The sequence below is a fragment of the Phyllobates terribilis genome, unplaced genomic scaffold, assembly GCF_046119375.1.
Source record: "Phyllobates terribilis strain yellow unplaced genomic scaffold, ASM4611937v1 Scaffold_10__3_contigs__length_209671492, whole genome shotgun sequence".
Lineage (NCBI taxonomy): Eukaryota > Metazoa > Chordata > Amphibia > Anura > Dendrobatidae > Phyllobates > Phyllobates terribilis.
The window spans coordinates 140,726,870-140,743,399 of record NW_027362770.1 but is presented as its reverse complement, the minus strand read 5'-3'; the positions used below and the strand labels follow the sequence as shown (position 1 = coordinate 140,743,399).

Genomic DNA, 16,530 nt, shown 5'->3' with positions numbered 1-16,530 from the left:
ACATCACCGAAACCACCATCAGTACATTAATACATCACTAGAACCAAATTTCTCATCCGAGAGAATCAGATCACACTAAGCTGACACTCTGATCCGAGTTTGAGCCGAGTGTTATTTACATAATTGATCCAATTCTCTCAGTAGAGAGAATCGTTGCTCGTGTGATACTGGTCTAATAATGAGACTTGCAGCAGTGTAGGAGACAGATCACTCTCCTGTTCCTTGAGACCTTTTATCTGTGTTCAGTGCTAGAGAAGAACAGTATTTAGTATCAACTTTTTTTATGGTATACAACGAATGAAATAAAGTCAAATTCTAAACATACTTTGCCATCATGAATTATGAGTTAAAAAAATAATTTCTGGCAAAATGTCCTTTTGAATCTGTTTTTTATGTATTATAAATTCTTTTTACAATTAGATTGTCTCCTAGTTTGTTTTGTTTTGATTATCATTTTACCTGTTTATCTCTATTGCAAAGGAGAAATATATTGGTGTCTTATAAAGTTTTACTGTATTGTATGCAGTGTGGTATCTGTCGACATCTAGTGTTCATCTAAGGTATGACAGCTCTAATAAGAAATTTCAAACTATTCTATTAAGTTATAATTAGTCTTCACATTTTTATACCATTAATATGAGCTAACATGATAATTTATATAATTTTTTTCCTATGGATTTGATACTAATCTATTCTGTTAAACTAGGAAGCCAGGACATGCTGTAGGTTGTAGTTTTGTAACTATCGGGAGGTAGGGGTTTTTTGGAAATGAGAGCATATTTCACATTCCCCTTGTACAAATTGGTACTACAAAGATACTATTGGGAATTTATTAACAGCTCTATTCATTAGGCAATAGAATATTGTTTTCGAGCTATAATACAGAATAGCCCTCTTAAATGAAAGAGGTTTTCTGATCCTGAAGCTCCCAAAAAATTTTTTAGAAGCAAAATCTGTGCTGGGTGGTAAACTTTCACTTTTTTAAACCTTCACTTCTTATATTTTTTTTGTCCATTGCCTCCATGCTGGCTGTTTCTGATCTACTTTGTTAGGCTGCTTCCTGGGCTTACTCAATCCACCTCATCGGCCAGGACCTGACTCCTGTACTGCTGGGTAGCCGCTGTGTGAGTAATGGATTATTGTCAGAAAAGCTATCCCTTTGATTTCCTGTCCTCCTCATCCTCAGCAGTACAACACAAATCGCCAGCACTGTGCCCATTACATCCACAATGCTAATAAAGTTGTTACATGTTGCTCTAAATTATCCTGCATTAGGCCACATTCACACGGTCAGTATTTGTTCAGTATTTTACATCAGTATTTATAAGCCAAAACCAGGAGTGGGTGAAAAATAAAGAAGTGTTTCTATTATACTTTTCCTCTGATTGTTCCACTCCTGGTTTTGGCTTACAAATACTGATGTAAAATACTGAGCAAATACTGAACGTGTGAACGTGGCCTTAGGATACCCGGTCTGCTCACTCTGCCCCTCCCCCCCCACACACACCACCACCACCACCACCACCCAGTCACCTGTATGTAACATCACCAACTTATCACAGTATTTTTCCCTTTGTTGATTCCTATCCCCCCTGTGTGACGCCCAGCTGCGCTTGGTATCACAGATCCTAGAAGAGTGCATTGATGGATTCCTCCACAAGAGGCCCCCACAAACATTCACACATCTCCACCTTCCACCTCAGACCAGCAGAGGGAGCCCGTTAGGGAGATAAATAGGGAAGGTGGAGCCAGGCAGTGCAGTTCCTCTGGAGAGTTCAGCAAGTGCAGGTCTGAATGCAGAGTTGAGCTCAGTTGAGTTGTAGCTCAGAATAGTGAGTTTTAGGTGTGCCGGCGCCATAAGATCGGTGAAGCGCGGCAAGCTGCCGTTAGTGTGTATAGCCTAGTGAGGGCCCGAGTAGGCCGAAGGCGAGTGGAGAGTTAGTACATAGGGGGCAGAGGAGCTTAACTAGCTCACCCCGAAGCAGTTACCGGACACCGGGTCCGAGCTTACCGGGATCTCTATGACCCAGTAAGGTATAACCGGAATCCCTGGAGAACTACAAGTCCCAGGATCGCTAAAGTGCTGATACGTAACAGAGCCGGGAAACACATAGGCCCCGCAAGCTGAGGAGCGTGTATTCCAAGAAAAGGCCCTACCACAAGGTCAGCCAGCGCAGGACAGAGACAAAGTTAGGCCTAGCTCCAGGCAGGTCAGAAACTTACTACGCAGAGGCAAGTAACAGGAGGCCCTACTCCCGCTCATTGGGGAGGATCCTGATTTGCACCCTTCACCCTACAGTGCTCCGGGACGTGCCTGAATTTCCATCAGTAAAAGGTACCGAAGTGACTATCGTGTCTGCCCCTGTTCTTGCTCCGACCCGGCTGGGTCTCACCTGTCCTGCATCCCCCTCTTCGTACGCTGCCCTGAGGCCCAGCTCCACCTGTGGGGAGCTATACCATCCAGCTGCCTTATCATCGGCCTCAGCGGACTGCGCAGCGCTGGTGACTCTCACCAGAAGCCACAGGTGGCGTCACGAACTTTCATAAAACTAAGAAATCTATTAGCCCCTTTTTAAAGAGTGACCCCAGGGTACGGGCCCGGGAGCCGACCACCGCGACATCCCCAAGGCCAGGCAAAGGCCCAGGTACCGAGTCATCCCCATGCCCTGGGCTAGTCACCTGCAGTGTTGTATGGTTCCTATCCCTCCCTGCAGTGTTGTATTGCTCCTATCCCCCCTGCAGTGTTGTATGGGTCCTATCCCCCCTGCAGTGTTGTATGGCTCCTATCCCCCCCTGCAGTGTTGTATGGCTCCTATCCCCCCCTGCAGTGTTGTATGGCTCCTATCCCCCCTAAAGTGTTGTATGGCTCCTATCCCCCCTGCAGTGTTGTATGGCTCCTATCCCCCCCCCTGCAGTGTTGTATGGCTCCTATCCCCCCCCTGCAGTGTTGTATGGCTCCTATCCCCCCCTGCAGTGTTGTATGGCTCCTATCCCCCCCTGCAGTATTGTATGGCTCCTATCCCCCCCTGTAGTATTGTATGGCTCCTATCCCCCCATCTCTGCAGTGTTGTATGGCTCCTATTCCCCCTGTAGTGTAGAACAATTGGACAGGTGTGACAAATGTTCAATCAGCACTGTATCTCAGTTGATCTATTCCACCTGCTTCTTTCTTAGAAAGTGTACTTTCCCCAGCTGCATGCTCCACATTTCTTACAATTACGGTTTTGTGCAGGATTACATGTGTATGGTGGGGAGAGGGTGTTTATGGGTACTGACAAGTATTTTCAAAGTCCGTTTATGATATGTAAATGAGGGCTTTGACTAGTCGAGAGGGCATTAGTGTCCCCAGACTAGTCGGCCCACTTAGCATGTTATCACACCCCTGTGGGCTTCTTCCCCGCTCCTCATTGATCCTCTAAAGTCAAGTGTAACCTTGCCGGCTTCAGAGAGGCGCACTGTGCATGATCGGAAGTGCAGTGACAGGTTCCCTTTAAAGGATAGATATTGACTTTTAGGATTGCTACTTCCAATAGGTAGTGCTGGAGTTCAAGTCCTCTTCCTCTCTGAAGAGACAATTTGCATATTTAATTTCTCAGAGGAGCATGCAAGGAGTTTAAGTCTCCTTATACTGGCATGCCAGACCTGTCATCTCACTCTCCACAAGGAGGAAACTTACCCGTTAGATAACATATATTTATTACATAAACACACATATGTATGTGACGCGCCCCCTGGGCCTGTGCTGTGCAGGGGGACACCCGGAGCCGGATCGCTGGGGGTTGTAGTCTCCGTGTGGCGGTGACCCGGTCCGTGGCTCAGGGTGGTCAAACCAGTGGCAGTCTATTTGTATTGTTATTGTCCGACTACGCCACCCGTGGATTGCGGTCAGTGGGGACCGCCGCTGCGCTGCAGACCGATGAGGCTGATGTTATATGCGCAGCCAAGAATGGGATAACTCCCCACGGGAGAAGTATTGCCTCAGGGCAGCTAGAGTAGATGATGGTGGTAGTGATGGTGTGAGCGTCCAAGTGCTAATGGTGCTGGTGCGGCGATGAAACACAGAGACGTGTGGTTGCAGTTTTCAATGCTTTACTCACAGTTCTTTATCAGGTCACTTGTGCGCAGGTAGGACCGCCCGAGTCATGCTGCGTCCACCAGGTGAGGGACTCGGTCAACTCCCAGGCAATTCCAGAGCGTGGCACAGAACTCCCTTCTCTACCTTTCTCTGGCCGTCCCCACCAGTGACCCACCTTTGTCCAGCTTCCTCGGGCCTTCTGTTGGCGAAACCTCTCTCCGGTTTCCCTGACCCTATGCGGTATGCCTTCCTGGTGGATGTAGTGAGGGGTCGCACCAAGATGTGGTCACAACCTCCGGTTTTGACTAAGGATTAGTCGCCTCCACCAATTTGGGTTCCGGTACCCTGCTCTGCCAACCCTTCACCCTGTATCTCCTGGGCATATGGGGTTCCTTCTGTCCTCATGTCTCTGGGCCTTTCTCTGTGTTCCTTGCTTCCTTTCTCCTCTGTTCCAGTTCCTTTCTTCCTTTCCTTTCCGTTCCTTCTCCTCTCTCTTTCTGCTGTTTCTGGCCTCCACTCCAGGCCTGCCTCTGGAGCTGGGCCCAGACTGAGCCACAGTTCCCTGTCAGCCCTCTCTGGCTGAGCTCCTCTCCTCTTCTTCTCCTGACTGAACTGAACTCTGTCCTAAGATGGTGCCCACCTTATATACCTCCCTCTAACACCCGAGCCCAGGTGACTAGCAACCAATGGGCTCCTACCTATGCCCAGAAACCCACCCCCATCTGCTCCTACACCACTGGGTGTACTTTCCCCTCCCCACTCCAGCCAGGGACAGATGCTGTCGTGCCTGCACTTCTGTCTAATGGGAGCACCGTTGAGCTGTCCCTCGGAAATGGGGTGTGTGTGGTGCATGCAGCTTAACGAGTCCTGGTCCACACTCCATCCTTACCCGGGAGTGGAATATCACACCTCTGGTCTGAGGTGCAATACCCCTGTAGCAGCCGAGCCCTCGGGGTGCTACATATGTATGTATGTGCAGTGGTGGACACATATGGAGGAGGACTCCTGTGCAAGAACAGTAGATGAGCCCCCCTTTGTGTCTGTGACAGAATTTACTTGCTGATTTGAAGGTAAAAATGGGCCCCCTTACTTCTTGGGCCCATGTGTATATTTTTTGCAGATAATGCAGCAATAATACAGATGCTTGTGTACAGGGCTGCCACCAGGAATTTCGGGGCACCATACTGGCAAAATTTTCGGGCCCCCTTGAGACTCCACCTAGGCTCCACCCCAGCTCTGCCTCCATCCCTCGGACATTCCACAGTCCCACCGCCCACTCTTGGGAAAACTCCACTTCTGCACCCCGTCCTCACCAATCACACATTAACAATTCCCATTGAACACCAGATCACATATATAGCCAGCAGCTTTTGTTTTGGCCAAAAGATTTTTTTAAGCCGTCACCACGACAAGGTAGACTCTTCTGGCAGGGCCCTACTGTAACCTATTAAACATTTTTTATAATACCCAATACTCTTTTTAGGTATATTTTTATTTATAGGAATGTGTCACATACATTTTTTAAAATGACCAATAATACCACATACAAGGGACAAATACCATTACACTATGACCATATCACATATTACCACCACATCGTGACCGAATACTACAATACTGATCATTAAAAAAATCAGAATACTAATATTACCATAAGTGCCATTATACACAGCATCTCTGTACATAGTATACAGTGTATAGTGTCAGTATACAGGTAACACACTGACTCACCGGTGACGTCTCTAGTTGAAGTCCTTCATCTTCACTTTTTTCCTTCATCTAGCGCAGACCGCCATCACTTCTTCCAGCCAGGACACGTCTCTGCATAAAATAACACAGTTATCTAGAGCAGCTTCCAGAGCACATTCCCCAATTTTTCCCATCTTCTCACTACACCAGATGAAGAAAAAAAAAGTGACATAATGTCACCCTGCACAGTAACAAGACCCCCCCCACTGAAAACAGTATCCTCAAAAATAAAATACATCACAGAAATAATAATATCCTTTAATTAGCCCCTACATTAACAATGTCCCACAATGGAGACAATGTCCCACATCCTGCCCTCATTGTCTCCATAATTAGCCCCTACAGTAATACTGTTCCACATCCTGCCCCCATTGTCTCCATCCTGCCCCCAATGTCTCTCCATCCTGCCCCTCATGTTTCCATTCTGCCCCCATGTCTCCATGTTTCCATTCTGCCCCCAAGTCTCCATTCTGCCCCATGTTTCCATTCTGCCCCCATGTCTCCATTCTGCCCCCAATGTCTCCATTCTGCCCCCAATGTCTCTCCATTCTGCCCCTAATGTCCTCCATGTCCCCCATCCGGCCCCCATGTTTTCATCCTGCATGACAGTGCGCTGACTTCAGCTGCCGGCCTGTAATTGGCTGGCGGCTGTTAACTATAGCTGTGTGGGAAGCTTCCCGCATGGCAGTAGATTTGAAGTGAACCTGCATCCGAGGACGCACGTTCACAGTAAGTAAACTGGCAGAATGCTGCCGCTGGGGCCCGGTGAGCAGAAGAACGGGCCTTCTGCTCACCGGGCCCCGTACGCCAGTAAGGGCAGTAATGCCCTGATTGCAGCCCTGCTTGTGTATATGTATTGCATATATGCATCTCTTGGTATTGTGCAAAAGTTTTGGGCACGTGTGGAGAAATTGCTGCTAAGTAAGAAGGTTTTCAAAAATAGAAGTGTTAACAGTCTATTTTTATCTTTGGGATCATCTATCTTCAGTGTAAACAGAATAACAAACAGTCCTGGAAGTGACCTCCTTTCTTTGTAGGTGGGAAAACTTGCAAAATCGTCAGTGTATCAAATAATTATTTTCCCCACTGTATATATATGTGTGTGTGTGCATGTGTGTATGTATGTGTTTATATGTATGTATGTGTATATATATATATATATATATATATATATATATATATATAAATTGAGTTCTCGTTTCCTGTATATTTCCCCATCCACCCACCAACTGTATTTCTGGTCCAAAAATGTCCCATAGTGACATTTTGTAACACTCAGTATGTAAGGGGCACAAGAGCAGCGCATGCAAAGAAATCTGCAGGGAACAATTGTCTCAGCTCCAGCGCTGGGGATCATTGCTGCTTGAAGTGCGCAGGAGTTCCTTGCTGTGATGACCTCACACTCGCAGCTCTCGTCATGCCTGCGCCGGATTCAGCAGCGAGAAGCAGGCTGCAAATCACTATAATGTCGATGGTGACCAAAGAGAAGGAACCACTGTGTCAGCGGGACATCAAAAGAAATGGGAAAATCGCTGCCTGGAGTGACAATGACAACTATCTAGCGACAATTTTTTAGCAGCAAAGAATAAAGAAAGCATTCCTGGAGAACCCTGAGTGTTGTCTACTAGACCTAACTAACTATTGTGAGGACTTACAAAAAGCATCTTTAGTATATGGGATACACTAGATGTTCAGAGTAGGCAAATAGGGCTGTGCTCAGCATTCAGTGACTGTCAGTATACCCAGTAGATTTTACAGGAACCACATTCAAACTTACTAGAAAGATCAATGCAAGTCAACAGGGTCTACAGATTGTCTCAGCTGTTTAGTGTTGGCCACTCCCCTCTGCTATATATACTCGCCTCTGGCACTTAGTGTTTGCCAGTGTTAGTTCTTACTGCCTGGTTCTGGAGTTGGAGATGTAGTTCATGGTTGAAGTTGGCATTAGGAGATTGTTCAGGAGATTGTTGCTTTGAGCTTTGCCTGTGTGCACATCCTCATCCTCTTCAATTTGGTTTATCTTTCCTTAAACTTCCTTGTGTCCCACTCTGTTGTTTTGTGTGTGTAAATTTTGTATGATTGTTTTTTCATTTATCCCAGTCTGTCTTCCCTTGTTTGTCTGGTTAGTGTGTTCCTAGACACTTCAGCTTCCAACTACCCTGGGTAGGGGAGGGGACAGATAAGGGTTGATGTAGGAGCATAGCAAGGCACGTGAACCCGGCATCTCCACCTTCAGGAGTAATAAGGGGACAGGGATAGACTAGGGCACCCCTAGTTCTAGGGACCTAGCTTGCGCCCATAGTCCCAACACTCATCATGACAGTGGCACTGAGATGCTCCTGATGGCTCTCTGGCCTCCCTCCCTTCTCTAAGAGTTAGTGACAATAAGAAGTAGGGGATTGTGAACAGGACAGAAAGTATCTCAGAAGCCACAGAAAAAAAAGGCCATAGGCAAGAAGGAAAGCACCTGGAGAGGAAAGTAAATAATTAGAGTAGCGATGATACATGAAATTAAGTAAAGAAAACAGCAACCTGCATAAACACAGACCTCGCATCCAGCCTATATTACTTGGAGGGACACTCCGACACAAAATATAATCTGAAACTTGAAATGGGCTGCAAAATGAATACCAACGAATGAAGTTTGTAGACTAAAACTTAGTGCATTTGTATTAACTAAAGGTAATTGCTTACAATTCCAAAAATATTTTTTTCTTTGCCAAAAGATGTCTATAGCCTTTAGCTTCACCTACACAGAACTTAACAAAAAATTGATTAAATGAATCCAATACAAATTTCAGACCCCAAAAGAAATACTGTTCAGTTACTATTTGTAATACTAAACTTTAGATCTAAAATAATACGTGTTACATGGATCACGCAAACACTACAATGTTTTTCTTTTCCAAACTCCAGAATCATTCTGTTTACGATTATTCTTCTTTCTTTTTTTTTTTTTCTTCTGTTCAACATAAATCTAAGGTTTCTCTATCATAGAGCAGCTGTCAAACACAAAATGAAATGCACATCACTGAGCAGAAAACGCTGTGGCAAAAGCGGCTTCATTATTTTGGCTGTCATCATGCATCAGTTTTACCTCGGTGTCAAAATATTCTTTTCATATGTCTCCTTTTACACTTGACATTGTTGGTAAAGGGCGATAAACAAAATGCTTAATATTCAACTATTTGTAAGGCCAATTGTTCTTTTGAATGATTGTTGTGCAGCAAATGTGGTGAAAAAAAAAGTGATTCTACCTTTTTTTTCTGTTTTTTATGCTGTTTAATGTACAGTAAACTGACCTGATAACATGATTCTCCAGGACAGTAAGATTACAGTGATACCAAACTTAATTTTTTTTTAACCGTATGTCAATGGAGCTGTATCACGTTTTTTTTTTTTTTGTGGCCAGATGATTTTTTTATTTATATTATTTTTGGGTACATATGACGTTTTGATCAACATTTATTGCACTTTTTTTAGGTTGTGCGGTGCAGCGACCAATTGACCAAACAACATAATGCCTATTCTGGTATTTTGATTGTCTATTCATGTCTTTTGTAAATCCACTTAGCTGTTCCTATGTTCAGTATTGTATTTTTTTATTTATTTCTTATAATAATAATAATAATAATTTCTTACTTTAGGTTTTGAAAAATGCCTGAGAGAAAGGACAGTGCAGGTCACTTCTTTCAAGCTGCTCCTAATGGAATCTGCTCCAAATGATGCTTATGAAAGCTTATGAAGACTGGTCACACAACTTATAATAAAGTTGTGACCCAACTGGTCCAACATATGGCACAGGAAAGAACAACCCTAAAAACAGTAAATGCCTCAATAATGTACAACACTATTAAAGTGCCAATGTGTATATAGGAATGAAGAAATAGGCATGATGAAACATCAATATATTGAAGTGCAAAAATTCTAAATAAATGCTCTATTATAATACCCTATTCCAAAGAATATAAAGAAAATTCCACCAAAGACAACATCTGCAAGGAGTTTGTATGTTCTCCCCGTGTTTGTGTGGGTTTCCTCCAGGTTCTTCGGTTTCCTCCCACACTCCAAAGACATACTGATAGGGAATGTAGATTGTGAGCCCCAATGGGGACAGTGCTGATAATGTCAGTTAAATGCTATGGAATTAATGGCGCTATATAAGTGAATAAAATAAATAAATTAAATAAATAAATAAATAATGCATATGTCTGAACAAAGGCAAAGGGAATTCAATATGAAACTGAGATCAAGTTAAGGTCCATAAAGGACAATGCATTCATACAGAACCAGTGTTAATACTAAGGCAGAAGAGGGGGGCGAACCCCACGCGTATCGCCACAAGTCTGGCTTCCTCAGGGGAAAAAGTGCAATGAATATTGGTCTGATGGGTCTATATATAAATAAGTATAAATAAATAATGATATAATTGTTATCAGTTGGCGGCAAGTCAGAATCAGCATCTTCCATAACGTACTGCGCGTGCGCAGTTTGATCGGCATGGCATACAAGAGAAAGGGGTCACGTGTATAAAGCGATCCAATGGGGAGTCATGTAGAATAATGCCGAAAAAATAGAGTGACGCTCACAAGATGATACAAGGGCGGAAGTCACGGGGACGCAATAGTAGTGGTTCACTGTTAGTACGGAGAAAATAGCAAGGGATTGCAAGCAACTGGACACTGTGATTCAACCACCACAAATCAGACTGAGTGGCAGAAACTCTACTAGGAAATATACAGGTGCAAATATATATATGGGCGGCCATCATGGTGCTCCCAAATGCACCATGATAAGCAAATGAGACATCATAATAACAAATGGTGACAATAAAATTTACATAATAATAATATATTAATGTAAATTTATGCCAATATGTATCAGTAAAAATTAATTCTGTTTAATATAGAACATGCAAAAAGATGTACATACAGGATGGGCCATTTATATGGATACACCTAGATTAAATGGGAATGGTTGGTGATATCAACTTCCTGTTTGTGGCACATTAGTATATGGGAGGGGGAAACTTTTCCAGATGGGTGGTGACCATGGCGGCCATTTTGAAGTCGGCCATTTTGGATCCAACTTTATTTTTTTCAATGGGTAGAGGGTTTCATAAGAAAAACATTGGTGTGCTTGGTTTTAACGTAACTTTATTCTTTCATGAGTTTTTTACAAGTTTATGACCACTTGAACAGACCACCTGCTGTCATAGCAATCCATCGGCGACCCACTATCAACTGGGTGTGAACCACAGAACTCCTGTGTGGTCGTGGTGTGAACCAGAGAACTCCTGTGTGGTCGTGGTGTGAATCACAGAACTCCTGTGTGGTCGTGGTGTGAACCACAGAACTCCTGTGTGGTCGTGGTGTGAACCACAGAACTCCTGTGTGGTCGTGGTGTGAACCACAGAACTCCTGTGTGGTCGTGGTGTGAACCACAGAACTCCTGTGTGGTCGTGGTGTGAACCACAGAACTCCTGTGTGGTCGTGGTGTGAACCACAGAACTCCTGTGTGGTCATGCTTAGATTGGTCAGCATTAGAAGAGAGAAAGCAAAAGCCTGTGGCACAAAGTTCTGTGGTAAAAGCACAGTCGCTTGAAGAGAATACTTACATCTTTATTTCTGGGGGTTATAACTTTGGAACAGAGGGGTACAGAAGAAAAATAAAAACAGTTCCAGAATCAGTGGAGCAGCAGCAAATGGAGGAGGAACTATGTTTAAATTTTAAAAAATCTAGAGAAAGATCCTCTTCAGAAAGGTGTGAAGAAGTTATCACCTATCCAAAGGAGCTCTGTACTAGGTCAGTCCCATAGAGAATGAATGGAGCAGCGGTCGATTACGTGTTCTGCGCTCCATTCTAAATGGGAAAAGTGTGCCCCTTCTGGTGATTGGTGGAAGGCCCACTGATCTAGAAGTTATCTTTCTCATGGACAGGTGACAACTTCTTCTTACCAGAATACCCACTTTAAATACCGTGGCCAGCCACCCCCTTCATATTTAGCGCTTGGTGCACTTGCAACTTCCAGCATCCTTCATTCCCCCAGATACACCCCTGCTTTGCAGAGTATATAGCAGTATTGTAAAGCCCACGTATACACACCTCTGGGTTTTGTGGCTGCAGATCACAGATCACCTCGGCTTCCCGCAAAGATTCTGGATATTGCTTTAAACACAAATACACTTGGGAGCGCAGTATCCTCAAAGGAACATGGTCAGGAGCTGAAAAATACATTTTCCTTATTAAATGGAGAGGATACAATGAAGTATACAAGTGAAGACTCTTTACCATGAATACCTTCCTTATCTATACCACTGACCCTTATAGAGGACCGGTCTCACACACACACACACACACACACACACAAAAGTTTGGACACATCTTCTCATTTAAAGATTTTTCTGTATTTTCATGACTTTGAAAATTGTACATTCACACTGAAGGCATACTTTATTACTTTGTCCCACTATGGGACTTTCACTTTTTTTTCTCTGATCGCCTGCATGGCACAGGAATGCAGCACCATCCCTGTGACATGCAGGCTGTCAGCGCTGGACAGGGAGAAGATTGTTTGGAGATGCACTGCGCATGTCCAAAAAATCTTCCTGCTGTTTGGTGACCTGGATGTTGTCATGACGACATCGGGTCGTAATGTCAACATCCTGGAAGCCACGGCAGACAGCGCTGGAAGCCGGAAGAGGAGGTGAGTATCTGCGATCACCTCCCCTTGCCACCTCCCCTTGCGATCGCAGCATCGCGGGGGTTAATGTGCTGGGAGCGGTGCGCGACCGCTCCCTGCACATAGTACCAGGTGTCAGCTGTGACAATCAGCTGACACCCGGCGGCGATCGCGCCCGCACAGCCTGTGTGCGCGCGCGATCGCCATGACGTACTAATACGGGTCTGGCACTTAAGTCCCAGGGCACAGACGCGTATTAGTACGTCTAATGTTGTTAAGGGGTTAAAGATTTTTCTGTATTTTCATGACTTTGAAAATTGTACATTCACACTGAAGGCATCAAAACTATGAATTAACACATGTGGAATCATATACTTAACAAAAAAGTGTGAAACAACTGAAAATATGTCTTATATTCTAGGTTCTTCAAAGTAGCCACCTTTTGCTTTGATGACTGCTTTGCACACTCTTGGCATTCTCTTGATGAGCTTCAAGAGGTAGTCACCGGAAATGGTCTTCCAACAATCTTGAAGGAGTACCCAGAAATGCTTAGCATTTGTTGGCCCTTTTGCCTTCACACACCTCTAGCCACCATTTTTGGGGTGGAACAGATGAATGTAGACAATCTTGGTTCACTCAATAAAATACCCCAGTTTCCCTCCAAAATACGGTATATGTCCTGCAATTGATTGTTGAAGGAAGTAATCAAATTGAGGGTGCGTGTTGTCTTGTTCGTGGTCTAAGTAGCTCCTGTCAATTCCTCTGATGGGAATGTTCATATGCTTGCGAGATGACCTGGCACGAGTATCCCCTGGCCAAAAATCTATTGGTAAGATCATGTGACTGAGGATGAAATTCATCCATTGAGCTGCAGTTTCTGCTAAGATGCAAAAATTGTCTCTTGGGTATACCATTGCGCAAATGCGCTGGATGAAAGCTTGAATAGTGGCAAAGGCTGTTTGTGACTGTGCTCTTAAGAAACAAAGTAGTAACCAAATAGGTATCTTCAATTGAGATCCTCAGGTCTAGAAAATCTACAGTAGAGGATGACAGGGAAGGAGTTAATTTGTTGTTCCAAGAATTATGGTTTAACTGGTCAATAAAGCGAATACATTCATCCTCCATACCTGTCCAGAACAGCAAGATATTGTCTATATAACGAAACCAATGCAACACAAGCGTTCGGAAAGCTGGTAATTTGTGCATATGTGTCTCCGCCCACCAACCCATGAAAATGTTGGCATAGGATGGGGCCCACCTTGCCCCCATTGCTGTTCCGAATGCATGCCTGTAAAAAACGCAATCAAATATGAAATGGTTCTTTTCTAAGGCAAGACGCAGAAGGTCTAAAACCAAAGGAGTCATGCTTCCTAATTGTGGTGTAAAGATTCATAAAAGCAAGTCACAGCATTAATACCTTGATTGTGCTGGATGTTTGTGTATAAGGATTCAACATCCATGGTAACCAATATAATTTTTGACGGTACAGATAAATCCTCCAGTTTTTGAATCAGATCTGAGGAATCCCTCAGGTATGAATCCAAGGCAAGGACAATCGGCTGTAGAAAGAAATTCAGGTAAGTACAAGGGCGCTCAAAGGGACTACCAATTCCAGACACAATGGGCCTACCTGGGGGTACTTGCGCAGATTTATGCATTTTTGTCAGCATATACAGCGTAGGCACCACAGGGTGATGTGTTGTTAGAAAGTCACGTTCCTTCATGCCGTGCGAACTGGCAGAGTTGAGTAGTTTAGTCATCCTGTTTTTAAAAATAAAGGTAGGGTCAGATGGAAGAATCTGGTAACAAGAGGTGTCTGACAACTGTCTCTTGACTTCATCAATATACATGTTCTTAGGTCAGATAACAATATTCAGATAAAAATATTAATGTTGTTATCTGGCCTCAGAACATGTATATTGATGAAGTCAAGAGACAGTTGTCAGACAGTGGCGGTTAGTGGCGCAGAACAACAAGAAGGTCCCATCCATCGTGGGCGTAGAAGAAACAAAAGGGCGCGAAGAGGTGTAGAGCCCTCCAGAAGTTAAACCTACCAGAGAGAGTGTCGGAACTGGAACTGCCAGCCTTCAGCAAAGAATGGCTGCTGCAGTAAAACAAAGTGGAAGGAAAAGGCCCGACCATTAAGGTGTGACTCAAGAAAACAGGCAGAGGAGATAGAGAAACGAGATGGTGATCTAAAGTGAACCCCACCAAGCAAAAGTCAGAGCTGTGACATGGGACACTCAGCGGCATGAGAGACCGCGCTATTTGTCGGTTGGAAGTTGAATAGAGCACTTTACTGCACGGTGACAGAGTGTCGGTGCCAAGTAAGAAGGCGCCATCCTGTGAGGTGCCAGTGTCAAATGAGAAGGTGCCATCCCGTGAGGTGCCAGTTCCTGTCTCGGGCTACGCTGGGGACAGAAGTTAGAGACCTCTCTCCTGAAGACGAGGGAAGGCCAGGTGGCTTGGTGGAACAGTTCATCGAGTTCAGTCAGTCAGTGAAGTGAAGACACAGTGATCTGTCATAACAGCATACAGATGAATATGTAAGCAGAGCACGAGATAGAGCGCCCCCCCATAGTCCTGCTCCAAAGCACATGCATATCCTTATCTCCAAACTGAAAGTAAAGATTACACAAGAACCAGTGGACGGATTTCATCAACCAAGGCATCATTTTATTCAGTGTAATGTCGCCCACCTGACAGTGTATGTAGATTACTGAGCACAATCCTGATGACAGGTCAGCTTTAAGAACTCAAAGACTCCTCCAAAAACTTCCAAGGGGTATGTGCATGTAACTTCTTTTAAATTCAGGTGAACCCACAGAGTTTTTCAAACAGAAGACGCTTCACACAGTTTTGACTGCAGGTGGTTTTATGGAGGGTTTTCCTATGGATTTTCTGCTATCTTTTTTTTTTTACTGTGGGTTTTTTCCACTCTATAGAATATTGAAGAAACCTCTAGGATTTTTTTTCAAAAGCAAAACTATGGCATAACACTCCAAAGCTTTCCTATTGACTTGTATTGTAAAGTACAGAGAGCCTCCCGAGCGGAAAATGCCAAGAAGAATGGATGTCACTTCTTTTAACCGCTTAGCGCTTTTAGAAGCCTGAAGTGGTTAAGACATTCAAAAACCTGAACATATGTACAGCGAATCGTTTTTACATACAAATTGTTATGTTCATTCTTTTTAACGTTTTATGATAGGTTTTTCAGACATGTAAGGGTGGTGGACTATGCTGCAGTATTTTTGAAGACACCAATCACGTTGTGTGTATGATGTCCTGCATCTTTGTATATAGTGTGTCATGTGAATTGTATTGTAATGTACAGTGTGAAGTGTGATAAGTAATAGTAATATAAAGTGTAGAATGTGATAATGTAAGGCATAGTGTATAAGATAGATAGAATAGGATACAGTTAATGCTTGGGACTAGCCCATAGTGGGAGGGGTTTAGTGTTAGGGTGAGTTCCTGTAGTTAGTTAGGGTTTGGAGATTGAAGAGAGCAGTGCTCCCAAGGGATGATTTACAGTAAAAGGAGACCTAAGGACATGGATAGTGTGATCCTGAGGAGAAGTGACTGACTACACTGTGTTCCAAATTATTATGCAAATAATATTTTCTCAGATTTTCCCAAATTACCTATATGAATTGCAGTCATTGTAATTTTCCAGTCAAATAACTATTAGAGTACAATTTAAAGGTTTTTGTACAAACTGCCTATGATAACAGTATATTTTTAAAAAAATAAAAAACTCAAACTGCACTCAAAATGCATGTTCCAAATTATTATGCACAGCAGAGTTTTCAACCTTTTCATTTTAATAAAGAACAAAAAAATGGTCATTTTTGAAATTATAAGCATTAGCAGGTTATTACAAACTGAAATCAAACAGTTTTCAACTCAAAACGTTATTCTAGGTGATGTTACATTTGCACATAGGACCGCTTGTTCGAAAGGAGCTTCTGAACTCTCTCGTCCATTGAATTTGTCAGGTTTTGGATGGTTTCTGCTTTAATTG

The 16,530-nt window shown here is 43.7% G+C and overlaps 1 long non-coding RNA gene across 1 annotated transcript in view; it reads left to right on the top strand.

The window, feature by feature from the left end:
• Positions 1–9,490, top strand: part of LOC141164505 (uncharacterized) — a 55,455-nt gene extending 45,965 nt beyond the window's left edge. Inside the window, exon 4 of the long non-coding RNA XR_012250922.1 lies at positions 9,472–9,490. This is a non-coding gene — a long non-coding RNA (uncharacterized lncRNA). The remainder of the gene's footprint in view (positions 1–9,471) is intronic.
• The last annotated feature ends 7,040 nt before the right edge of the window (positions 9,491–16,530 follow it).